At 36.4% G+C, this 26,822-nt stretch overlaps 1 protein-coding gene across 17 annotated transcripts in view; it reads right to left on the bottom strand.

Annotated features, from left to right (window-relative positions):
* KCNMA1 (potassium calcium-activated channel subfamily M alpha 1) overlaps nucleotides 1-26,822 on the bottom strand; it is a 476,248-nt gene that overhangs the window by 345,881 nt on the left and 103,545 nt on the right. The window lies entirely within an intron of this gene.

The raw sequence follows: 26,822 nt of genomic DNA, 5'->3' as shown, positions 1-26,822 counted from the left end.
GCTGTATTGTTAATAAATTACTCACAGTTACAACAGTAGTTCAGCAAAAGCAAAATTCAATATTTCTAAGCAAATAACGAGACAAAAGATAAAAGCTACTCTGTATTTGCATAACTGGACCTCATTCCCTGATAAATATGGATACAATGAATCAGATGTTTTACACTCAGCATTGAAGGAAGTATACTGCATTGCACAGGCACAAAGCACAACCTACAGAAATGAGCTCATTGCTTAGGACAGTAATATGTGATGCATGCAGCACAAGGCATTTGCAGGACAGTAATGTTCAGCCAGGAATGATTTGTGACCCTTATCATCATCCAGCCATACAGATCTTAAAGAAATGCCTGGACATCAGGAAAGAGAGAGAAAATGAGAAACCTCTTTTCTTCTTTCTTTCTTTTTTTTTTTTTTTTTTTTTCCTTAAGTGGTAGGTGTGGTTGTATGTATTACAGTCAGTGTAATGCAATAGGATGTTGACGTTTAGTCAAACTAGATGTATCTCCATGGCTCTGGGAGACTCATAGGCTTCACAGGCCCTGACCCCTCCCCTCTGAGGGCTCCTCCAACCCTGCCCATAGCCCAGGACTCCATGTCAGCCCTGCCCACAGCCTTTAGACCTACCCAGCTGCAGGTACCATCGAACAGGGCCACACTAAGTTGGCTGCTCAGCAGCTGTCTCTGACCCTGGTTCCTCTCACTGTGCCTGATCCTGACCTTTACGCACAGGCTGACACCTCAGCCTGCCCTCCTCTCCAGGGCATCTCCTGGCTGGGGCAGTGAGACAGGTCCTGGCTGACATGCCCTGGCTGCTAGCCTGGGTAGGCCCTGGCCCTGCAGGGCCCTGACTGCCCCCAACTTGTTAAAAATTACATGGTCTCCACACCATTTATTTCTATCTCTCTACCAGTTTGTCTGCCTTCTGTAGCTGTCTTACAGCTGATCTTTCAGACTGTAAACTTTTAAAATCAGATTTTACTGCATGATGCTCCTATGTGAAGCACGTAGGCTCCAATTTATGCTCTGAACAAGCTTACACTGAATTACAGTATTAATGTGGTTTTCATAGTAAGGGAAATATAATTATCTCATCCAATCATATAAGAAACTGAGACAGTGATTAGGTGCCTAAGTCAGTCACCAAAGAAGTCAGTGGCAGAGCAAGGATGAATCATACAATCATTAAGGCTGGAAAAGACCTCCAAGATCACACAGTCCAACCATCGCCCTACTGCCAATGTCACCCATCAAACTATGTCCCTAAGCACCAGGTCCAACCTTTCCTTACACACCTCCAGGGATGGTGACTCCACCAGCTACCTGGGCAACCCATTCCAATGCCTCTATGAGAAGAAATGTCCCCTCATTTCCAACCTAAACCTCCCCTGGCGCAACTTGAGGCCATTCCCTCTAGGCCTATCACTAGTTATCTGTGAGAGAAGGCCAACCCCCAGCTCCCCACAACTTCCTCTCAGGGAAGAGAGCAGTGAGGCCTGCCCTGAGCCTCCTCTTCTCCAGACTAAACAAACCCAGTTCCCTCAGCTGCTGCTCACAGGACTTGTATTCCAGGCCCTTCACCAGCTTTGTAGCCCCTCTCTGGACACACTCCAGCGCCTCGATGTCCTTCTTGGAGTAAGGGGCCCAAAACTGAACACAGTACTTGAGGTGCGGCCTCACCAGAGCTGAGATGAAACCACAGACTTCTTTGATTTTTCTACCCAGCACTCCTATTTGAAATCACAAGGACGCATACCCTGCTAAAAAAACATTCCTAATTATGGATCGTTATAAGAAGTCACAGAACTACAAGTCATAAAATGAAAAGATCTGAATGGAAAAATCCATTTTGTGGCAGTGAACTTTAAAACATTAAACTATTAAAATATTGTTATTGTTTACATGTTCCTTACCCCAACCTTATTGTCAATATATCAAACAATTTGCAAGATGTGATTATTCATAAGAATATAAAAATAATATTTCCTGATATACAATAAAAATAGCAGATGAGTTACTTGTTGAAGGAAAAAGGTAACCTTGATATTTTCAATAGGTTCCATTTCTCTGGAGTTCTTTGTGGAGTTGGATCAACTTTTGGTTGCCAGCAGAATATAGCAATAAGATGTGACAGATTTATTCAGAATTTCATTCTCTGAAGGTACTCAAGTCTGCAATACCCTTGGATGGCTGTATTTATGCATGTGTACTACTTCTTAATTAACATGTAAGTAATACAATCATCCCCTGCCAAGTATCCTTTGGAGCACAGTCTCCTGATCAGCTACACAGCAAGCCTAACCCCTGCTATCATTGTAGCTCTAACTACTATTTAGGTAAATCATTGTTATGTAATATTCATATTCAGTTGGAATGTTTTTATATTTTCATCTCCATGGATAACTTATTAACTTACTTAATTGGCAGTCAAGTATTAACAAAAGTTTATTCCCAAATCATTATGCAGTTGTGTAGAGATCACTAAGGGAGATTTAAACTCCGATTTCATTTACACTGTATACAAATCAGAGCTGTTATTATCTGTATGATCCTGTCCTATTGTTATTTCTTCACCTCAAAGCATTAACGAACCAACACTGCAACCTGAAAAAGGTGCTTAAAAATAATCTGACAGTGATGGTAATTGCTTAATTATTTACAGGCTTAGTAGCTACAAGTAAGACAATACTATCTTTACCCAGTCTGCTTACCTGTTGTTTCACAAAGTGCTCATTATTTTAATTACTTGATAACAGGAACATTCAAGTAGATAAAGCAATAAAAATATTTTGCCATATACACATACACACCTTTCCTGAACTTATTGACAAAATGGAACATACATGTAATGCATGAGGAGGAGTTCAACACAAGTTGAACCAGTACGCTCAGTTTAAGTGGATGTTTAAACACAGTAATTGAATGGCCTTAAATAGATTCTCTCACCATTTTGAGATTCTCTCACCACTTTGAACAGGGGTCTTAAACAAAGCCCAAGTGTTATGCTGAGTTCTCAGAAGCTGGCCATCATACCGTGTATATCAAAACATCAGGTACCAACTGAATATTTCACAGAATCACAGAATTTCTAGGTCACACTGTTCCTGATACAAGCCAGGATGCCGTTGGCCTTCTTGGCCACCTGAGCACACTGCTGGCTCATATTCAGCCGACTATCCACCATCACTCCCAGGTCCTTCTCTGCCTGGCAGCTCTCCAACCATTCCTCTCCCAGCCTGTAGCTCTGCTTGGGGTTATTGCGCCCCAGGTGCAGGACCCGGCACTTGGCCTTGTTGAACTTCATGCAGTTGACCTCAGCCCATCGGTGCAGCCTATCCAGATCCTCCTGTAGAGCTTTCCTACCCTCAAGCAGATCAACACACGCACCTAACTTGGTGTCATCTGCAAACTTACTGAGGGTGCACTCGATGCCCTCGTCCAGATCATCGATGAAGATATTAAAGAGGACCGGCCCCAGCACCGAGCCCTGGGGGACGCCACTAGTGACTGGCCTCCAACTGGACTTGGCTCCATTCACCACGACTCTTTGGGCCCGGCTATCCAGCCAGTTTCTAACCTAATGAAGCGTGCGCCAGTCCGAGCCAAGAGCAGCCAGTTTCTTGAGGAGAATGCTGTGGGAGACGGTGTCAAAAGCCTTGCTGAAGTCAAGGCAGACCACATCCACAGCCTTTCCCTCGTCTACCCAGCGCGTCACTTTGTCATAGAAGGAGATCAGGTTCGTCAAGCAGGACCTGCCTTTCATAAACCCATGCTGACTAGGCCTGATCGCCTGCTTGCCCTGCAAGTGCCGCGTGATGACTCTCAGGAGGATCTGCTCCATGAGCTTCCCTGGCACTGAGGTCAAACTGACAGGCCTGTAGTTTCCCGGGTCTGCCCTCCGGCCCTTCTTGTAGATGGGCATCACATTTGCTAGCCGCCAGTCAACTGGGACCTCCCCCGATCGCCAGGACTGCTGATAAATGATGGACAGTGGCTTGGCCAGCTCCTCTGCCAGTTCTCTCAGTACCCTTGGGTGGATCCCATCCAGCCCCATCGACTTGTGCACATCCAAGTGCCGTAGCAGGTCACCAACCAGTTCTCACTTGAGAATAAAAAACAGCAGAGCCCTACATTATCTGAAAGAAAGCACAAGAAGTACTGAGTTCAAAGTCTAGAACTTCATACATGTTAATGAAGGAGTTACAGTCTCTTGTCCTCTGCCATCTGACATAAGAGAAAGCTAAAATACTTGGAGACCATCATAGTAAACATCAGCAGACAAAGACTTTGCTGGTTTTCACAGAGAGCAGAGCTTGGATGTTAAATAAAATTTTTGAGTTTTCAGCACATAAAAATCTAAGGATTTGATTAAAGTATTTTAGATAGATTTTTTTCAAAGATACAGCTTTCTATTTTAAGATGGTGCCCTCAGTCTCAGATCTAGACAGAAGATCACATAACATAATGGTTCTTGCAGCAATAGAAGATACTTCACAAATATTGCAGAACACTGCGTTACGTTTGTAAGTCCCTAACACAAAAGGCAAAATAATGAATAAATAAATAAATAATGAAATATAAGGAGGGGGGGAGAGAGAGAGGATGTTTAAACAACTTACAAGTCTTATGCTTCTTTGTCCTTAATGTGCTTTTGAGCCTTCTATTTATTACTTACCCTTTAATGGACATAGGCTTGGGAGACTAGCAGAACATTAATTTGCCCATCAGTTTTAGCTCATATTTCCCTTCCTTACTATTATAGTTTATAGCCATACTTATCTCAAAGCCTAAGTTTACTGCTTTTGTTTCTTTTCAGAAACTTTTAAGTAGGCAAAGGGAGCTTAAATTTGGATGGCAGACTATCTGGAGAGAAAGTCCAACGTATTGAAATAGCATAGCAATTTAATATAGAAGATAAGTTTACAAGTAAATTGTTTGGACAATTTTCAGACATGAGGTCATAAAGTCACAGTCGCTTGGTGATCAAAAGCTAAACATATTAAAAAAAAATGCCACAAAGAAAAATATGATGTAAAACAATATTTCTGAGTAACTGGAAATCTGCCCGAGTGATTTCCGCATCAGTCTAGGTATTCGGAGACAGGCTGAAGTCCCTTTTCGGCCACCAAAATTTTGAAGTCCTCAGCCACGTTGTCTATTCTTCATTCTGTAACTGTAGAATATGAGTAATGGTAGCTTCTGTTGTATAGAAATCTTACCAAGATAAAGATATTTAGGATTTAAAGTGTTTCAATATTACACATGTAGCAAACAATGCAGGCATAGTATATCACAAAGTAAGACACACTAAAACATACTGGGAAAAATTGTTAAACTAGTTACACAAGACAATTATACATAAGTGTAAAATGGAAGGAACAAAGAGCTCCAGGCATTATGGTGAGATGAAAAAGCAATTTAAATCTTAATGGTACCAGGAAAGTAAAAAAATAGGTCATAACAATAGTGCCCACTGAAGTTATAGAAGAGGAAAAAGGGGAAAAATGTAGAAGGATTGAGCAATATTTCCAACAAAAAAAAAAAAAAAAAAAAACACTTAGAGAGGAGAGCACAATTCTTGCAACTAAAGTCTGCGATATAAGCAAAGTCATTACAAACTTGCATGCATTCAAACGGACAAACAGGATGGTTTTTCTTTTATTTTTTAAGAATTTATGATGCTTTGTTCAAATTAGCACAGTTTTAAGACAATAGTTACGCAAACATTGGATGCAAGTTCAGAAGTTTGTTTGAACAATTTCTTTTCTATTTATTCTTAAAAAAAATCCATAAGTTTTCATTTTGTTATTTCAGACTGTATATCAGACCACCATTTATAGAAATAAAAAAACAGTACACTTGTCATAAATTTAGACAACAATTTACTGTCCACAATGAACAAACAAAACAGGACAAGTCTGTGATGTACAGGTTGGGAGTGTTCACTCAAAGTATTTCACAAATTCTCGAAGTATCATCTGGCCCATATTAACTTTATTTTCTATTAAGTTATTTCCATTTTCTATAATCACCAGGTCACTCCTTATTAATTTCCTTTATGAAGACTGAGCTATTTATCACATAAAAATATTCCCTGAAGCCCCTGTTCAATTATATAATAGAAGGGAAAAGAGCAACACAAGGATTTCATTTTATCAAACAACAACAACAACAAAAAAATCACACAACTTAAGTCAAAGGAGGAAAATCATTATCAGAAATAGGCGTATTAAGCAGATCAGACACTTAGTATGTAATATAGAGGATTAGAGGTTAACTGTCTGTTCCATGGTTCAACTATTTTAGTGAGACCATTTGTTTAGAACACATTCTTTAGGAAGAACTTTAGAGTAACCATGCTAGATTACTGACATTTAACATGATAGAAACTAAATTTGTAAAAATAAGTGAAATAATGTCAGATGGGCCTGATTTATTAAAATTATAAAAATGGAAAGAAATCTTGATAGAAAACCACAGAGAAGGACAGAAAGGCATATGCATTTCGTGTTATATCCTCCCATTTTCTTTCCTCCCTCCTAAGAGTAGCCAAACCAAATAAATACACAATTGAAAATACATGATACAGGGCATTATCATGAAATGAACACTGCCAAAATACCCACATAGCACTGACTGATTAATCCAGAAGCAACTTCTGTCATAGATGCTAAAATATTTTAAATATCAATAATTAATCAAAAGTTTGCTACAAGCAATGAAATATTTTGAAATTTCACTGTCTTCAAACTCAGCTCATTTTTGTGAAAGTTTACTGCAATGCAAAAGTCTTGAAGTGCTTTTCTCATGAACATGAGAAGAAAGTCTTAAGACAAAAAAATACCTAACTTGTTTACGTTAATTATAGGAAGTACTTCAGCTGATTCCTTGTAATTTTGTTGTTGCTGTTAACATTAATTAACACCCAACTCCAAAAACATATACAGTTTTTCAATCATCATCTCTTCATACTATTTTTTAAAGTACTAAAAACATGAAATACGAAAAATGAATGGAAAAATGAATTGCTTGATTTTGCCCAATTTTAAGACAGGAATTAACAGTAAATCTTTTGTGATATATGTGATTGAAATTAATGAGAGTAACTTAGGTAGTTGTGTTGGGTCTGTCTGAGCTGGAGTCACCTTTTCCCTGCAGCAGCCCGCACAGTGCTGTACTCTGCACTCGTAGCTGGAACAGCGCTGATATCACTCCAGTGTTGTGTCTATTGCTGCGTAGTGCTGGCACAGCATCAGGACTCCTTCCAAGCCCCCAAGAGCCAGCAGGCTGGGGGTGGGTAAGTGATGGGGAGGGTACATTGCCGGGGCTGCTGACCTAAACCAACCAAAGGGATATTCTGTAACACCTGATGTCACCCTCAGCAATAAAAGGGGGGGCTCTCGTGGGGGAGGGGGCTGTTCCTCCTGAACAACCACTACGTGTTTGAGGCCCTGCTTCCCAGGACGTGGCCGAACACCGCTCGCTGATGGGAAGTAGAGAATAATTTTCTCTCTCTCTGTGCTTCCGCGCGAACTGATTGTTTCTTTTGTTTCGGTTTTTCCTCCCCATTCCCTTTCCCTTTAATTAAACCTTCCTTATCTCAAACCTTGAGTTCTCTGTGTTGTATTTTCTCCCCCTTCCTCTTTGAGGAGAGCGGGAGTGAGAGAGCGGTTGTGGTGGAGCTCGGCTGCCCACCTGAGTAAAACCACCACAGTAGTAAAAGCTGAAGTAAAGAAACCGCTAAGAAAACTATTCTCTACCATGAATATTCATTATGAGAATAGATATTAAAAGGTTCCAGTGGTAAAAGTTTTATTTATTTCACTGAAAGATATATGTAAATTCCATGTAAAAAATAAATTGTCAAACTGCTTTCCCAATGAAATTAAACTTCACAATATCTTTACAGCTACATGCTTTTCTCCATCCTGCTCAATTACAGAAGACAAAGCTTTTACCCATTAGCAACCAGTACAGTTTCTTTCATACTACCAATTTTGTAACATTATCTTGCTTGTGGAACAAGAGGTATCAGAGAGAGATGCCAGACTGGTTCATGGAAAGTAATTCTTCCCTTCTTCCCAACTTATCTCCTCTGCCTCCAAAATCAGAATGAGAAACAGTGCAGTTAATGATCTCTTCCAAAAGGATAATTTTCCAATAGCTCATATTCTGCATACTACAGAAGATCAGAAAACTAGAGCACTTCGCACTGTCAACTCTTTCTGTTGCCCAGAAAATCACAGAGACTGGCTGGATGAGAAAAGGTATTACACAGCTTGAGAAATGGCCTCTAAGCACAAGGTACCAATGCTACTCTAAAACTGGTATCTTGGTCCTGGCATAACAGAATCAACTCCTCACTTCCTTAAATTGCTGAACTCCCTAGAAAACTTGGTGACAAGTATCTTTGGTCTTCATTTCTTTCAAATACAATATTTACACATGGGGGAAAAGGACTTAAACACTTGTGGTCTTTATTATTCATGAAATAGCAAACTATTAATATCATTTGGGAGTATAAACAACCTACCTTTGTTTGCACTTACGTTTTTATAAAGGAATTTAAGATTTTTCACAAAGTTTTAAAAGTAACAGGACAAAACATGAAAGACAGGCAATAGGATGAAAGTACCTGTGAGACTTGATAATGTAACTGTTTGGCTGTACCATTAAATACAGAAATCAACACCACTTTGAAGAATACCAGGGAGTTATTAGGTTATCTTCCATATTGAACAACCCGGTCACCTCTAAAATCTTTTTCTGATTCAAGGTTACTATATAATATTTATGCCTATGATGTTATAATTACAAAGGAAGTTGCTATGAATTAAAGGCAGCTCTGTAGGATATAAGCTATTATTTTTTAGCTTTTGCTGACATAGGAAAGAAATTAAGTTCCAGGGTGTAGCATATTTAAAGAGCAGCAAGTCATCCAATAAGTAATTAAAAATACTTAATAGCGCACAACACTCTTCACCTCAAAGATTACATAGTCAAATACAATACTCATACTGGGAGAACTTTATGAGAGTTAGAGACAGAGCACACAGACAAATATGAAGGACTCTGGAGAAATAATACACAGCTGCAAAAAAGTTGGAAACACAGATTTAGAAGTAAAGCAACAATTTTAATGATTACTTTGAAATAATTATATTCAAATAAGCATTTTCCTCCACCATTCCCCAGTGAACCAGCTGTTTTACACTAAGAAATGGACAGGAGCCATTATTTAATCATGTAGTTGTGACATCATTCATTACCCACAGCTATAGAAACAAATGTGTATGTGTATTCTTAAACTCATTGCTCCCTTGTATAGAAAACTAAATAGATCAAGTTTTTAAACTTAGAGGAAGAACAATTCCTTGTGGATAAATTTCTTTTAGGTAACATACGTTATTTTTTGTCTGGAAAGTGAACTGAAAATAGCATTGTCCATTAATGGAAGACTGGGTATAGATCTTTGTTGATTCGCAATGAAATTTCTGTCTTTGGATGCTTTACATATCCTAGTTATCATCACTTCAATTGGTTTATTTTGAAGTTATTTTGTAAAAAGAATGGTAAGACCAAGCATTTCAGTCTCTGTTTATAATGTTTCAACCAATGCTAACGAACCATTAGAGTAGGTCCCATGCTATGTTTTACAACTCTTCTGTATCTTTTAAATAACAGGAATAATTAGAATATAACTGATGCAGAGATTTGTTCTTTCCTTTTTTTTTTTTGGTGAGCATACCAATAATGCAGTACTGGAGATTGATGCATGACTGTGACATTAAACATAGCCTTTGTAAGCAAGCAGAAAGCTACTGGAAAATAAAGATACCTACCATCAATTTTCAGCTCTCATAGCAGGACAAATTATATTTGTCCTCTTTCTCAAGTCTTTTCTTAAGCAGGTTCAAATCTGCTTGTACCAAACTTTGGAGATGAAGCTCCCAATCTGACAGGTTATTTTCTCAATGACAACAACTCTGAGTTTGCTCAGAGACATGAATTATAGCCCCAGAGAAGCAGCCTCTGACCCAGTTGCAAAGGGCAGATAATGTGCATGAAAGGCAGGTATTGTTCTGACTTATTATTTTGCAGCTTTTGGCTTCAAGATTTACCAAACCAGCAAATATTGCATGTGCCATAAGAACACATTACCTCTGAATATTCAATCTGTTTTTAAATTGTGTGTGACACAGCTAGCAGCTATTGCCCACTGACCAGAAATGATAACAAACAGAAGTGAGAAGATAGATCAATTTAAATTTTCAGCTATTCTTCTGAGATTAAATAATAGAAGGAAAGAAAGTAAAGGATAGCAGTTGTTTAATCATCATGGAGCACAGTTTTAATTTGCTCAGCCACCAAGGTGGGAGAGGAAGTTGAAAATGGTTAATGCTACCACAGGGATTTCATTCTTGAAGAGAGGCAAAAATCAGCTGTGCCCTTTGGTTACACCGTGCAGTTTTGAGATAATCTGATATTATTACATGGCCTAGAATTTGAGTTTTCCTTTTTACTTTTATATAAATTATTCTAGTGAAAGAATTTGCAGTAGCATAAAGATCAACTGATGCTTTTTAAGCAAATAGCTCATCAAAGCAGACTCTTCCAGTTTATACTATTCACAAGCTGTGTTTTACAGAAGTAGTCATCAGCTTGAAGCTTTAGTCTTGCCCCATTTTTAGTGCTTCATAAGTACCTCATACCTTCCCAAGAATGCAAGTACCATCTATAACTTTTTTTTTTTTTTTAAATACCTTTTTTAAAAGCTTCTCTTATTAGTAATCCTAAAAGAAAAGAAAAAAAAAAATGATGGAGCCTGCATTTTGATACTAGTCATCTCTCTGAGTACTACTATTTCTGCAGGAATCACAATCCAGAAAAAGAGAGGTCTATGTAAACAGCTCCCGTGAAGTATGACGGGATACTATTAAGTATAAAATGACATGACTCCATGCAAAACAGAGATAAAGGTGGTTGTTCTTTTGATTAATCTCCCCACCTCCATTCTAAACCTGCCTTTTTCTAAACCTAACTTTCCTTAAAACTCTCTTATTCTTCCCTCTTTATACACCCACAACCTCTGAACATGTTAAAATGTTTATCCTAACACATCATTAGATGGAGAAAAAAACCTCTTAGCCTTCCAACTAGTTCAGTGAAAGGCAACTAGTGACAAAGTAAAATGGTAGAAGGTAAGATTTATGATTTAAGAGAGTTAATTCAGGAGATATGGAATTAAGAAGATAAATCCTCATTTGCTATTTTCTTGATTTGAAGGGGGGGAGGGGAAGAGTTGTTTTTTTGTTTGTTGTTTGTTTTGTTTGTTTTAAGTTTAGTCTGCGGTTTGTGTTTTTTTTTGTTGTTGTTGTTGTTTGTTTGTTTCTTTTGTTTAAGTAATGATATGACATTTTTATTTGATGTCTGCAACTTTGGCTCATAGCCACGATGATCTTCTGCTATTCCCATCGATTGTGGTGGCACTAAGTACTGAAAAGATAAAAAGATAGAAACTGCAGCACACATCCTTCTGGATGAAACTCCTACCAGCCTCCTAGGGTGACAGCAGATGCTTTGGTTATTCTTCATGACTTGTAGAAGCCAAAACCAACACAAGGAAGGAGCCAAAATCCAAAAGCAAGACTGACAACAGAAATATCATGGTCCAATGGGCATTGAGGTAACTGTTTAACTAAAGAAGACTTACATGGGAGGATACAAGTCAAATTAGTAAAATGGTTACACAGCCTTTCATCTTGCTAGAAAGTTTCTTTTTGCAAGAAGAAAAAAATATAATTGTAATAATAATAAAACATTTTTTAGGGTGTAAACTCAATAGTGTGCTTGGCAAGGCTAGTGCAACTGGGACACTGGAATAATAAAAGCTACCAGATACAGTAACAGGACACCAGAGGGAGGATGAAGGTTGCATTGTTTTCGCTGTTTAACTGTAAAAGTAAGCATACAGGAATTCCGGAAACAAATATGCAGCCACAGTCAGTTTGCTGATATATAGTTTACAGAAATTAGGGAAAAAATGAGTTTCGGAAAGTTGTATAAGTTCAAATTTAGATTTATCAGTATGGAATTTACTTGGAGAATGCCTCATTATTAACACTGCAAACAATAGTTTTGCTTAGTTTAGATTTAGAATTCAAATCTGAACATACACCTCATTTTCAGATCCTAGAGGCAAGATATCCTCTAGTTTATGGAGGCCAGAATTCAAATTCCATCACAGAAGGAACTGTAAGGACTTTCTCACACATTTGTAGTGTGATGTGTGTTCACTTTACTTCATGCAGTCAAGTTGTCTTAAGTTTTCTGAAAAAATAAATTCCAATACTGACCTTTTTTTCAAATGTTTTGAAATAATGACAATCCCGAAAAAATGTAACACAAACTTTATGTACATTTAATATAGCAACTATTCTAAGTTATAAAGAAAAAAATACTACTGATTTTCTTAATGGAACTAAGGGACAAGTTGAAGAAAATATCTTTCACTGTAAAATATAATGACATTTTACTGGGACATTTTTTGAGGCCATGAAGATTTCTATGCAAATGAGTTTCTAACAGACAAGTAATGCTATTTTTAAAAACAAACTGAAGCATGTCTACTTTTTAAAGCAAAAACAAAGCCATACAAAGTTTTCATCTGGTACTGGCCAACTACTCTACTCAGTTCAGCCTAACCTTCATTTTCAGTGGTAATTAACAAAATCTGTAAGACAAGCTTAAATATGGCAAGGAGAAAGGAGAGAAATAGAATAAATAAATCCCCACAATTTATATTACAATTAGGGCAAGCTTCCCATCACACGAGACTTCTAAGTGGATTACATGACTCACATCACCTTGTGGGAAGAGGAGTACCAGATTTGTGAGCACAAACCTCATTTCTGGCTACCAAATTAGTATAAATGCCATACCAACAATTAACTCACATGAAGATAAGGGGCCAATTTCTTGAAAAAAGTTTATGGAGCTTTTACCTATTAGTTCTAGGTTACGAGAACACAGCTTTGAGTCAGCTTCCTGACATCTCAGAGATGCATCTTGAACACCCAGCATCCCAGTGATGGTGGCATCGCTGGCTTGCTGTGCTCCAGACATTAGGCTCAGAAGAATGATTTCATGACTCAGAGAACTAGCAACAGTGATTTAGTAAAATGATCATCAGTCACCAAAAAATTACATTTTTAAAAATGTATGATTTTCTGCTGTGCTCTGCACTCACTGTAATCAGCAAGTTCTGCTGGAATCCAAGTGGGGGAAATTTTTCATCAACACAGGCATATCAATTATAATAATGCCAGCCCTGCTGGAAGCCCAACTCAAACTGTTAGTAGTTAGGCTGTTTATGACATAGCAGGATCAAAACAGTAAAAAAGTATAAAATAAATGGAACCCTTAACAGAAACAGTTAGGTTAGAATTACGGACAACTTGCGTGCAACTCCCAGGTCAGAAAACCATAATTGTTCCCTCCCTCATTCCTTCAGTGGAGCTTGTTGTTGTGTTTGTGGGTTGTTTTTTTGTTGTTGTTTTCTCCCAAATTAACTCTCTGAACATGCTCACATGCTGTTCAGGTATTTTAAAACACAGGTAATTTTGGAAATACCGATACATGAACTATTTTTAATGACACCCTCATCCACTGGAGCGTGATCACTTTTGCTGCTAACCACAAATACAGCACACAATACTGACCAAAGATGAACTAGTTGATGCTGCTGCCCTTTGTATTATAGGCATCAATAACATTAAAACACTTCTAATCTATAAAACTTGCCTTGGGACTTCTATTAGGCCCAAAGTTCGTAAAAATACCATTTTGTATTGGTAACTACACACTGATTACTAAAGAAACACTAACAGAGTGATTTTGAGAAGGAATTCCTACAGAACAAGGCTTACTAAGAGCACTTCGATCAAAGAACTTCCCCCTTCCTATGCTCCATCCTCCACCCCGAATATCAGTATAGTCACTAGGATGAAGAGAGATTCTAGTGTACTCCTACTGGATTCTAAAACCAAGTTCCTTGAGAAACCCTAAAGCTGTTTCAGATATGCTCCAGCTGTTGGCATACGTACACACAATCACAATGCTGAGAGAAAAATATCTGGGAAAAATAGTTTGTTCAGGTTATCACTATTTCTGTCTAAATATATACAGACATACAATATTACTTCTGTTAACTCTGAATCTTTTACTGAGTCTTCTGAAATCTTCACAGGTCTCTGAAGAACTAAATATGGGTTCCTGAAGAAATTAACCCTTTCATTTCTGTGAAAACATGCATACCTATCTCTAGAGCACAAAGTCAATACTTCATTTTGATCCTATGTCTCTTTGTAATCAAAATGTAGCTTTTTAAAATACCTACTTTCTTTAAAATGTGATCAGAGAGCATTGCCATCAGATAACTTCCAACAAAATCCCTATTATTTGGGTATGCAGAGTTCTACTCCATTCTAATTCATTTATTAATACAAAAAAAAAAAAAAAAAAAAAAAAAAAAAAAAAGTGTAATTCTTGTGGTGGTGGTGTTAAGGGGAAAAAAAGGAGAGGTGGTGGGTGGGGGGAATTCCAAGCCAGTGACCTAGAGTAAAAGTATGTTGATTTATAAGAACTAAGAGCCTGGGCCAGCAAGTATAAATACACATTTTCTCCAGTACAGAACAAAACATATGGCTTGATAAATGACTCCATAAGACTTCCATATGGCTTTGTAAATTACCTTTTCCTTACCTATGCTGTATTTGATCCAACATTTGTTATCTTTATTACCACACATTTTATTGTATTTCAGAACCATACTCCCTCATACTTAACAACACTATATAAGCATAACCTGAGAATAATTTTTTAATGGATTACATACAAAATGAGTAAAACTGTAGTCAGTCTTCAATAGCAGAAAGATATTGTACAATCTCATGTGATTCATCCCAAAATGTTCACTGGATTTACAGATATATCAAGGGTAAAATATACACCCCAACTCTGCCATGGGAAAATCACTAACATGCTTATTTACTTGCTGCTTTGCCCACAAACCATTACACACAGTTGCATTATGACCTCTTCCACCATGCTGTGAAAAGTAACTCAGATGAATTATTTACTCTGCTGACTACTTAGCCCCTTTCACTGAATAAAAGCAACTGTCATCCAACCATATAGAAAGCTGGCATTTTTCAGTTTTAGTATTTTTACAAAGGAATTGCCATATTATTTCTCTGGTGTCTTTCAGACCTGAAATAATTCATATTATTAAGTTCCCACAGTTTCATGGCCACAAATCAGTCAGTAGCTCACTTGGTTCCATTGATTCAGTCTAGGAACAGAAATTTACCAACAACTACAAAAAATATGTATAGAAAATCCTATAGTTCTGTCAACCACAGCTGTGCAACAACCACTAGCCCATGTTACTTGTGCAAGATGAATGGAAGTGAGATCTCGTGGGCTTTTATACATGATCCAGAAAGATACCAGTTTCAGAAAACAGAAAAAGGATTACTGAAGTTTGAGACACGTACACATTATACACAACACAGAACCTTTGTATTGAAATTATTTCAAATAATATATTTACTAAAAAAATATACGTAAGAGTGAGCCTCATCACTGATTTCCATTAAATATATGCTTGGCCAGCTTGGCCTTTTCTCAGTTCAATGTCTGATAGACTGCTATCAGTGCAAACAAAAATGACTCAGGCTAACACTATGAGGGAATATGCGTGGTTTTGTGTTTGTTCTTTTTTGTTTTTTTCCCCTGAAATGTTAGAGATTTTGCTAAAAAGATTTAAAATGTTAATTAAAAAAAGGCTTTTACAAAGATGACAAACAAAGCTAATAGGAGTCCAACATTAATTACCACTTTTAACTAATGAAACAAAACTTCAAAAAGTTAAAAACAGCTATTTGAATGTATATATATATATATTGTAAAACTGGAAACATTGTTCTACAAATTTCAAATTATTTAGAGCATGTAGCATCTGTGACATACTAGTTTAAGTTCAAAATTTAAGAAGCACTGTGACTGTGCACTTAGTCATGTGGTCTAAAATTTTGGGTAGACCTGTGTGGTTCCAGGAGTTGGACTCAATGGTTGTTATAGGTCCCTTCCAACTCCGGATATTCTATGATTCTATGACTGCTGGAGAGTGGGAGATAAGTCACAGACATAAGGGGAATTACGGGAACTGCAGATGATGAAGGAAAAGATTTATCCAAGATTAAAAAAAAATAAACCTCAACCTTAACTCTGCTTTTCTTTGACACACAATTATGTTGATATTCTTCTGTCAGTTCATTTTTACCCAGAATGCATGCCATGAAATAAAACCTTCTCATACTTAGACTATAATAAATAGAAGGTACTATAGCTTGAGTAAGGGGAAGGGGGGAGGGGGGGAGGAAAGAACTAGTGCTGGGAAATCCAGGGAAGAGAATCATCAAATATTAGTGCATATATTAACTTACAGCAGCAGCAAATACAGCATACTGATAAAAGTGAAAATTACTGATGTCATGTTTAGTACTGAAGCTTAAAATAATTTTGTTGTGAATAAGAGAAGAGGAACAGTATGTGTGTTAAAATATTTTTGAAAGGTTGCACTATTTCAAATCAGGAAAAAATCTCCAATTTATATCATAGTTATTATGTTCCGTTCTCCCCAGAGCAGTAGATGCTTCTCTGTTAAATACATTCAGATGTGCAATACATTTGTGAAATCTGGTAGAGAAAGACCATGTCCCCAAAGATTAACCACAGTGAGTCAAAACCTGCAACCGAAGACACCACTACTTTTGTATTTCTAAGACAAAATAGCTATAGGGGAAGGGGAAATTCTCTTGAGCAATAGAGTATTCCCATTATTGCTGAGCAGATTTTTAATAAGTAAAATGAAATTTTCTGCACTTGAATTTGACCATGGTAGCACATTTGCCTTCACTTGCAAAATGGTAGGGATTTTTTGAATCATTGTAAGCAATTGATTTTTGTCTTCTTATATTCTACCTTTGAATTCTAATAGAAGATGCTGAGATGAATGTGTCATGTGTCAAGCTTCAATAACATTTAAAGGCATTGTGCTCAGATGAACAATTCTTCCATATACATTAACCTGTTTGACCTAATGCAAACTCTAGAAATGTGAAGGAAAGCAACACCGCAGGAGAGATCTTAATATTTGCTGAAGCTGCTTAATAGATTACTTGCAGTCTAAGCTTGCTGTATGGAAGGATGATACAAAACTTTCTCTGTGCACCTGAACACAGGGGCCTAGAAGTAATTTTCACTATTAATGTGTTCCCAAGGAATACTAAGAGCTAAGGTATTTACTGTTTACAACAATTTCCAATTTATTTTAGCTTCCTTCTTAGTACTTAAAATAAATTTTGAATTAGCATTCTTGTGGAATAAGTTCTTGATTTATTGTCAGAATAGACGGTACCACACCCTGAATATTTTACCTTTCTTCACCTTCCCTGTTAGCATGGTTGAAGATGAACCTAGGCAGAAAAATGTGAACAGAGATTTTTTTTTTTCATTTATTCAATTTTTTCTCTCCTTAGGCTACCTTGATGTATGATAGGTGAAGTAAAGAAAGGGTGAATATGCAGACAAAAGTGAAGTCATGCAACTAACTCAGTGCTTCAGCTGAGAAATAATGAGTAAACAATTTTTTTTAGCTGTTTCATAAAATTTTGAATTGGCTTTTAAGGCTGTTTTGACTATTAGCAAAACAATCAATTTAACTGAAAGTCATTGAATAACAAATTTCAATGTTGTATTTCTTAGCTTTAACAAACTTACTTGACCCTAATGACATACAGCTCAGAGCAACTTTGAATTAAGACTTCATGCGTGAATGTCATCTTGTTTTTGAAGAGCAAACATACAGTAGTCATAGAATCACAGAATATCCCAAGTTGGAAGGGACCATAAGGATCATCAAGTCCAACTCCTGGCACCACACACGTCTACCCAGAATTTTAGACCATGTGACTAAGTGCACAGTCACAATGCTTCTTAAATTCAGAAAGGCTTGGTACAGTAACTAGTTTCCTAGGGATCCTGTTCCAGTGTGCGACCACCCAAGGTAAAGAACCTTGTCCAGCCTAAACCTCTCCTGCCTCATCTTGATTCCCATGGGTTCTATCACTGGTGATTAAGGAAAATAGGTCAGCACCTGCACTTCCACTTCCCCTTGCAAGGAAGCTGTAGATCGCGATGAGGTCTCCCCTCAGCCTAAATTAATAGTCCTAAACTACAAGTTATTTTACAGTTTTTCAGACCTACTGTATTGTCGGTAAAACTTCAGCACCTTAAATATTTTTCCCTTGCAATATTAGTGTTAAATAATCCATTTAAATAATCCATAACTTTACGTGCAAGAACTGTAGAAAGACAAATCCGTTTTTCCTACAAATTAATTTTACTACAAATTAATTTTAAAATTTAGAATTAAAAAAATCCAAAAATCCAAATCCAAAATGCAGACTGAAATCTACTTGATAATATCATCTGATCGTTTGTGCAAGAAGGATGAGGAAAAACAGCATTCTGTAATTTTATTACCTAGAATGAGAACAGTAGGCTCGGGATCCAGAGAATATATGTATTAACCAATGTGCAGAGTAATTTCAACTAAATGTTAGTTTATTGTATAGGGAAAATTATATTGAAGCTCTGACAAGAACTGGCAGCTCATCATATAAATGACCAAGGGAAAATTTTCTAATTCAGCACAGGTCACATACCTCCACAGAAGAAATACAGTTTAGATTTTTCCCTATAAAGGACATTTTAACCAAAATTTAACACACACATACAAAGAAGTACTTTGGAGCCTGAATTTCTTTTCTATGTAAATAAACATAAATTATATATATTTTTTCCAACTTACACTTCTGTAGGAATAAAAATGTAGTACAAATAACTTCTAGACACGCGCACAAATTCTTAAGTATAACGTAACACTAAAGCAAGAGAAGACATCAATGAACATACCACCAACAGAAATCAAACTGTCAATTTCCTGGTCCACGTTGAACAAAGCCAAAGCAAAAATACAGTACTGTATAAAAAAAATAGACTTTTTAAAGTATAGTTTTCTTGTTATTGTGTATTATCCAAACTATTCCAAGTAGACACATTCTTATGCCTAACCATAACACCTTGAAGCTAATGAGGGTTCGCTCAGAGTCAAATTTGAACACTGTCTGCCAAAGGATAAACACAAGCATCTACACATGATATTATTCTGACTTCCAACAGAAATCACCACATTAATCCTGTAAAGATTACCTATATTAATATTAGTATCAACTGAACAACAAAAATCATTTATTTTCAGCCAGTTGCTTCTCTCAGAACATCAGTTCTATAGAACTGGAACTGTTTTTTGCATGCAGCAATTCACAGAAATAATTTGATACTTTAAATCTCACCTACCACAAACAGACGTTTGAAGAACAGAAAGCTAAAGGGCTGAGGGAAAGGATGGAGACTGAGGTCTGACAAGTTGTGTTCCTTAACAGTGAAGCACAATTTGGGGGGGATTATTTTGGATTTTTCCAACTGAAAAATTCAGGTAGACAGAAATAAAAAAGCATGTAGAAAACCTGTAACAAAGGAGATGAATTCAGGCTACATGTTTTAAGCTTAAGCACTAATGAGTGGAATAACCTTCCTCTTTCATGTGATGCACATAAGCAGAATCCTTTGCCTTGCTCAATAAACCATATGCTGAGTTAAACTACTTTTCAGAAATCTGTTGCAAGTCTTTGAGATTATCTCTTTGAAATAACCTTATGCTACTTCGTGTATAGGTAAAATGTATTCCTTATAGTCTAGGTCCTTTGACAATTTCATATTCTAATTAGATACCATTGGGATAGAAAACACAGTTCTTCTCAGGACCATATATTTAGCCTGTGTCCTCATTCATTCCTTTCTTTAAAGAGAAAAAAAGTCATCGCAATCAAAGCCAGCTAATAACCAAGTTGTGGTAGAGTTTTTGTAAGACATCGTCTTATCATAAGAATTGCTGCAGTAAAATTTCTATTTAGATATCTGATTATCTATTTCATTCTTCGATCAATTTACATCTGCTACCAGCAACTCAGTCTTTGAATGCAATAAGAGCCGAAAGACAGCTCAGAAAGGTAGCTTCATCTAACACTTACTTCTAAACCTTGACCTTCTAATCCTAAGCAAAACTAGTCCTTGCTAGTGTTTTCAGGTTAAAAAAATATATATATTTAGTATTTCGGTTCACATCTAAGAACTCCTATACTTGTACAGAGATGGAAATCCATCTGGAATTCTGCATGGCATGCCAAGGACTATACTTTTATTTTCTTTCTATCCAAAGAGCTAAAATTTGAGAAAAATAGATTCAGTCCCATGGATGTAAGTTGCATGAGCAAGAGAATAAAGAAATGCATTCTAAACATGTTATTGTTTTCACATGTGGAAGTTTAGAAAGCCAGAGCTAATCATTTAAAATTAAACAAGGCATACTGCAACACTTTTTCTAGAGGTTGCCGTGTCTCTGAAGTGATACCCTCTATTATTTTAAGGAAAGCAATTTACTGAGAACTGTAGTGATTTGTAGTTTATTTATTTATTCATTTGGTTGCCTAGAGAGTAAGAGGTGAGCATTAGACTGAAGTTAATTAGGACCAATAACTGATGCCATCTGCTATGATTTCTGAATATTAAGATTTTGTTTAACGTCTCAGCTTTGCTGGTATCTAGCATTCTATCAGCTGAACCAGCACTGTAACCAGGTAAGCACATTAACCACCAGACATCAGGTGATATGTACACAAAGGAAGCAATATTTAAGCATGGAAACAGTAAGTCTACCTGAGGATTTTTGCAGCATTACTCTAGTGTTCAAACAGTACCAAACAGCTACTAACAGGAACAAATAAAAGGCTACATAGAGATTTCCAAACAGTTCTTTGGTATCAATAAATCTAATATTCAACAGCAACACTTTTGGAAGATATGTGAATAAAACAGAGAGAAGGCTGCTCTTTGAAGCTCTCCCACTGAGTACGTTCACCTTTCTGAAATCAACAGACCCTGGAGAATAGCTCTAAAAACTGCACGTCACAGGTGTCTTAAATTCTTATAGTGCCAATTAGAACTGTTAGTTTTAAATTTGTTTTAATATATCCAAATAGAATTGTATACATCTACATAAGATTGAATTACAGAAGCTGATGGTTGGTTCACTGAACTCAAACTATACTCATTCAATATTTAGAAAGTTAATGAACAAAAGGACTTCATTTTGTCATTGTTGTTGTTGTTATCTTCTGCTGCTGGCACTGGTGTTCCACTTGATAACAGTCACGTTGTTGTAAAAAAAAATAAATAAAAAAAATCCCAGGGTCTGTGAATATCATCAGTAAAGATATAACACAGAAGTGAAAAGACATTTCATCACATCTCTTGTGACAATAAACAAGAATTTGTCTGAATTTCTTCCAGTAAAATGGCACTGAAAATTTCCAATATATGAGGAATTCTCTCAAAGATTAGCATTATGGTTTTTCAGTAATTTCAAGTGCACTTTTGAATTATGCTTCATATTCATTTGCCATGAAGGCAACAATGCGCTCTGGAGATCATAAAAAATAGAAAATATTGACAACTTAGCTTTTTTCTTTAATAGAAGAAGAAATGAAACTGTTGGGAATCCATAAAATAGATTGAACAGTAGCAGTGATCCTACTTACTTTTCCCTCTGATAAGCTATTCCATGTGTTCGCTAACATACCAGTAGAAACAAAAAGTGTGAAAGAAAAGAAATTCTGGTAACTTGAAGACTACAAGCAAAAACTGGTCTGTACGTATTTGCTTTTCTCATTGTCTTATCATTTGCATTGATGTTTTTATCTGGGAAGAAAAAGATACTGTATACCTAGGTTTGATTACTTTAGCACCAAATGCAGAACACCTGAGCATTGAATCTGATGTGCTTGTTTTTTTCACTTGCCATTCTTCACATAGGTCCACTCTTAAAGTTTTCCTTAGACAAGCATTGTGAAAAAGACTCAAATTACTATTGGTTTAGAAAGGTTGAAAAATGTCATGTGGTAATTGAGACACAGCTGGCTATTACTGCGACAATAATATATCAAACAAAAATCTTTTCCACTGGAATATGTTTCTGCCCCTGATTATAAGTTGAAATCCAAGAATTAAGGAGTCATTCATAAGGATTTGAAGGCCTGAGCTTACAACTTAGCCTCCGTACGTGCCTGCTCTCACAGAAGTGGGATGCTACTCCATCACTGCTCACAAGAGCAAACAGAACAAAAATATGGCTATGGGGAACATCTTTAAACTATAAATGGTTATTAACTGAGATATGGTACGTGCCGCGTGCCTTATTATGGTATACCAAAACAACTGTGACTGAAAGACTCCAGAAGCCTTAAGATTTCCCTACTTAATATAGAACACTTGAGCAACATAATTATTTCTTATGCAATTCCTATGTCAGTGGCCATCATTTATTTAAATTTTGTAGGTATTACTGCATTAACATGATTTCTTTAATCAAAAGAAAGCATTTTCTTCACCCACCACTGCCATTTTCTATTGATTTAACAGGAGGCATAGAAGAGGAAATGCACTTAAACTGAGTTTTTAAAGATATTTTGATACTGTATAAAATCCAACAGTGCATGAGAATAATATATTTTTTCACAATATAAATGATGATAAACGATACTTTTCTTGCATCTAAATGGCAGCAAATCTGTCCTGACCCAAATGCAGTTCACACCAAACAACTGTAGACCACAAGACAGCGCTCACAAGCTTTGGTCTGAAATACAGAACCAAATTTCTGAATGATTTTCTCTACCACAAATGAAGATCCATGTTGGAGTCCAAGTTCCAACTGAATTTAAGATGAATTAATGTGGTTTAGTCTGCAGTACACAAACACCACATGTTTACCATTTGCTACAGATGCTACATGCATCATATTGCCGACTACTGTGACAAGGCTGGGTTGCTGCTGCAGGCTAGAAAAATACTTCTCTCTTTTTTCAGCAAATGAATTTTGTTTACTGCCTTTGCTGTTCACTGAGTGAAAAACCATCACATTTGGAACTGAAAACGCAATAGAATCAGTAGATAAACTCAGCAGATCCATGCAGCTAATTGTTTTGCTTTTGGCTATGGCATATGTATTACTTGACTGCTAATTTCACGCTCTGATACTGCTTCTTTATAGCAGCAGATGAAACTGAAGCTCTACTACCCTGCTCAAATAGGCTGATAAATATGTATTCCACCCCTTCACAATATGTTTGACACACTCCTCACCCATTGTTATGCCTCTCTTTTATGAAGTCTAAATCCCCCCCCTAATTTAACTCTTATTCCTGCCATTGTTACAGGAAACATATATGCTTCTAACATAATTCAATATGCAAGGAAGAATTCTCATTTTGATGTTCACAGAAATCCTCTTAAAAGTTGGATAGAGTACTTGGGTTTGAGGTGGGTTTTGTGTTTTTTTTCCTCGATTTTTCATTTGTTTTTGGCATAAACCAAATCAACACACTGCTGTACACTTCTAAGAAACTTCAAGAGAATAAAAGCAGAACATTTCCCTGCAAATGGATAAACAAACTCTGAAGAAATCATACAATTCCATATGCACGACTGAATCTCTCAGTTCCAACTGAGATTCTGATTCCTTTTGGGAACAGCAAGTATTGCTACTTGAGTTAATTTAGATCTAGCTTTAAGGACTAAGTTGACAGAATAGCTGTGCATTGGCAGTCTAAGTGGGTTGCTAAAACCTAAAGCTCTGGCTGCTTCCTGGACTACTGGACACTGCTTTGAAAGCAACATTTCTAGTACTACCTTTAAAAGAAGTTAAAAAAAACACCAATAATATGTCTATCTATCAAATTCATGACACTTACGCAATAGTGGATCAAATGATTAAATGACAGGAAAAAAAAAAAAAAAAAAGAATGATTATAAAATCAAGCATAAACAGGATGAAAATAAAAAGAATGGAAACTAAATTTAAGTAGACAAATCCTACTGGTCTAATTCAAATACAAATATCCATTTCCCCTAATATACTACAGTAAGATTACATGAACTTACACTGCTGATACACCTGGAAACATCTGCTACACTTTAACTCTGAAAGAACACAAAACTGTTCTAACAGAAGAGGTGTGCCAAAGAATACCAACCCAACTTTTTTTTTTTTTTTTTTTTTTTTTGAGTTATTTTTGGTACTTGGGTAATTAAGGAGAGGATCAAAACCAGACAATAGATAGTAGACAGAGGGGGAATATGAAACAAAATTTTGGAAAGACGGGGTGTTCCAGACAGGTCAAGAATGAGAGGACACATAATGAGTATAAGTCTTTATATTCACGTATGAAGTCTAAGATGTGAAAAAAAAGCATTAGTATGAGCAAACTTCCAAGTTCATACTTGTTTACCAAATTTACAAACATATACAAAGTCATGCATTCCTATATAAAAATAAACACACTCAAACATGACATGCATGCAATTTTAGATCCTGGGCAACACAAATCTGGTTTCCTATAGAACAAATCTTCACTGCCTAGCAACAAGAGCTATTTTTATGTCAAACTGTAATAATTCAACATTTCAGCTGCCTTTACTGAGATTGGGGAAAGGGGGAGACCACTTAAATCCTATCTCTTCAATACTCTGACACCTGAACTTTTGAAAAATATAATTCACTCTTTCACGGAAGAAAAGTTCAGAATATTTCATCATACAAACTGCAAATTTGAAAAAAATTGAGTGACAGAAAAAGGACACATCAGCAAACCACTCCTTCAGTCCCATGTATGGGTATGTTTTACTGTTACCATTTATATTTACTATTTTCAGAATCCTCTGTAGGTTTGGAGGCAATAAAAAATGTCTGAAGGTAGCGATGCCAAATACTAAACGAATACCTTGGTTACTTAGGCTAGGAAAGGAAGGACAGAGAAGGCTTTGGAATTCATATACTGATTTTAGTGCATTAGAAATCAAAACTGATTGTAACCCATCTTTAAACAGTAGTGATCAGCTGTGCCATAAATAAAATTTAAGATATTTACATAGTTGAAGTACAGTCTAAATATTAGTATTTCTGGCCTCATGTGAACCTAGAAAAAATTCTGAACACTTTGAAATCATATTAAGGTTCAGTCTGATGAAGTGATTGGACCACAATTGATAATATATATCCGTGTGCAAGCTGCATATATCATATGTATAAATAAAGTATGAGGAAAGAAGTAGGAAAGAAGTCATACTGAAGACCTTATCCCTGAATTCTATGAGCAATCAAAACAAATAAAAGTAAGGTATCAAATTGTATTTTAAAAAGGATGCTGACATTGCAGCACCTCGCAGAAGAGATGCTTTTGAAATGTTCATGGAGAGCACTTTTTAAATGCATGAAACATCCTATGGTTATTAATATGTTATTTAAGAAATTGTGCCAAAAATGATTACATTAATCTCAGTATCACTAGTGGCTTGGATCATTTATGAGACTGGTACACTACAGTTCTAAGTGCAGATAGTAACAAGAAATACCTAGAGATATAAGCAGTGTTGGTACATGTGCTAATCTGTAATCCGTACTCTTCATGCACATTTCTGTACATAAAGTTAAAGGCATCTATATATCTCCATAAGGAAGCACAAGTGGATATGAATATTCATAATATTTTTCCATCTTGTATGTAGAATGCATAGAATATAACTGCAAGTCTATGGAAGAATATCTGTAGGTTTATAAAACATACAAGTATGGCAAATATAAATACTAATGGCAGTGATGAAGTTCAGGCAGCACACCTGCAGGCACAGCATTTTGGGTGTTATTTTCATTGCTATTATTATTCCTTTCAACCCTATAATCCAAAACACAAGCAAATAGAACATTTTGACATTCATTTCACATACCTAAACAACACTGCACAAACCATCACCTTTTTTAACCTCTGTTTTTCCCTCTGGCCATAACCAGTGATCAAGTGGTTGGACAGGAAAACAGCTACATGTAAAATGTCTGAACCTAACTTAACTCAGCTGCATTCAGTGACTTCCAGTGCAAATAAGAGGCTAACACCAGGGGACCATGCATCCTTATTCCATATTTACAAATATAACCCTATGCTATCTTCCTTTCTACTTTGGAAGTCACATAGGTATTCTGTGTCACTACAGTGGCTGTGTCACTGAGAACCCTGCACATACAAAGCAAATAAAACCAAGATTAGAAGCCTAATACGGATTTTTATTTGCAGTTAGACATTCTAATTCAACGTTACTGTAGGCTGTTTGATATCCTCAAACTACCTAATTAATCACCAAAGCTGTATGCTAGTTTTCAGCTTATTCGGCCTGGGTTTTTACCATTAGAACTACTATAACATCGTTATGTGTGTGATAAAGGCAGTGTAAATATGACCATAACACAGAGGATATAAAGAATAAGCACATACAGCCTTTAGTGTTCAACTGGGCAAAACAAATTCCAACAGGCCTATAAACCTTCTGTCTTTAAAAGTCTTTATTTTAAAAATTAGTTGCATAACATCAGTAACAAGAAGTAACTGCATTTATTGCTTGAATTTTTTGTTCCTTGTCAATCTCCTCCCTTGCTTTCTCTCTCCTTTGGAACACTCAATCTAGGCAGACAGTGAAACAATCACTTTGATCTTCACTAGGAATATCAAGGCTACAATGTTGACCAT

This window comes from Aythya ferina, assembly GCF_964211825.1.
Source record: "Aythya ferina genome assembly, chromosome: 7".
In the NCBI taxonomy this organism is placed as follows: domain Eukaryota; kingdom Metazoa; phylum Chordata; class Aves; order Anseriformes; family Anatidae; genus Aythya; species Aythya ferina.
The sequence above is the reverse complement of the archived record's forward strand: the minus strand, read 5'-3'. Positions and strand labels throughout refer to the sequence as shown.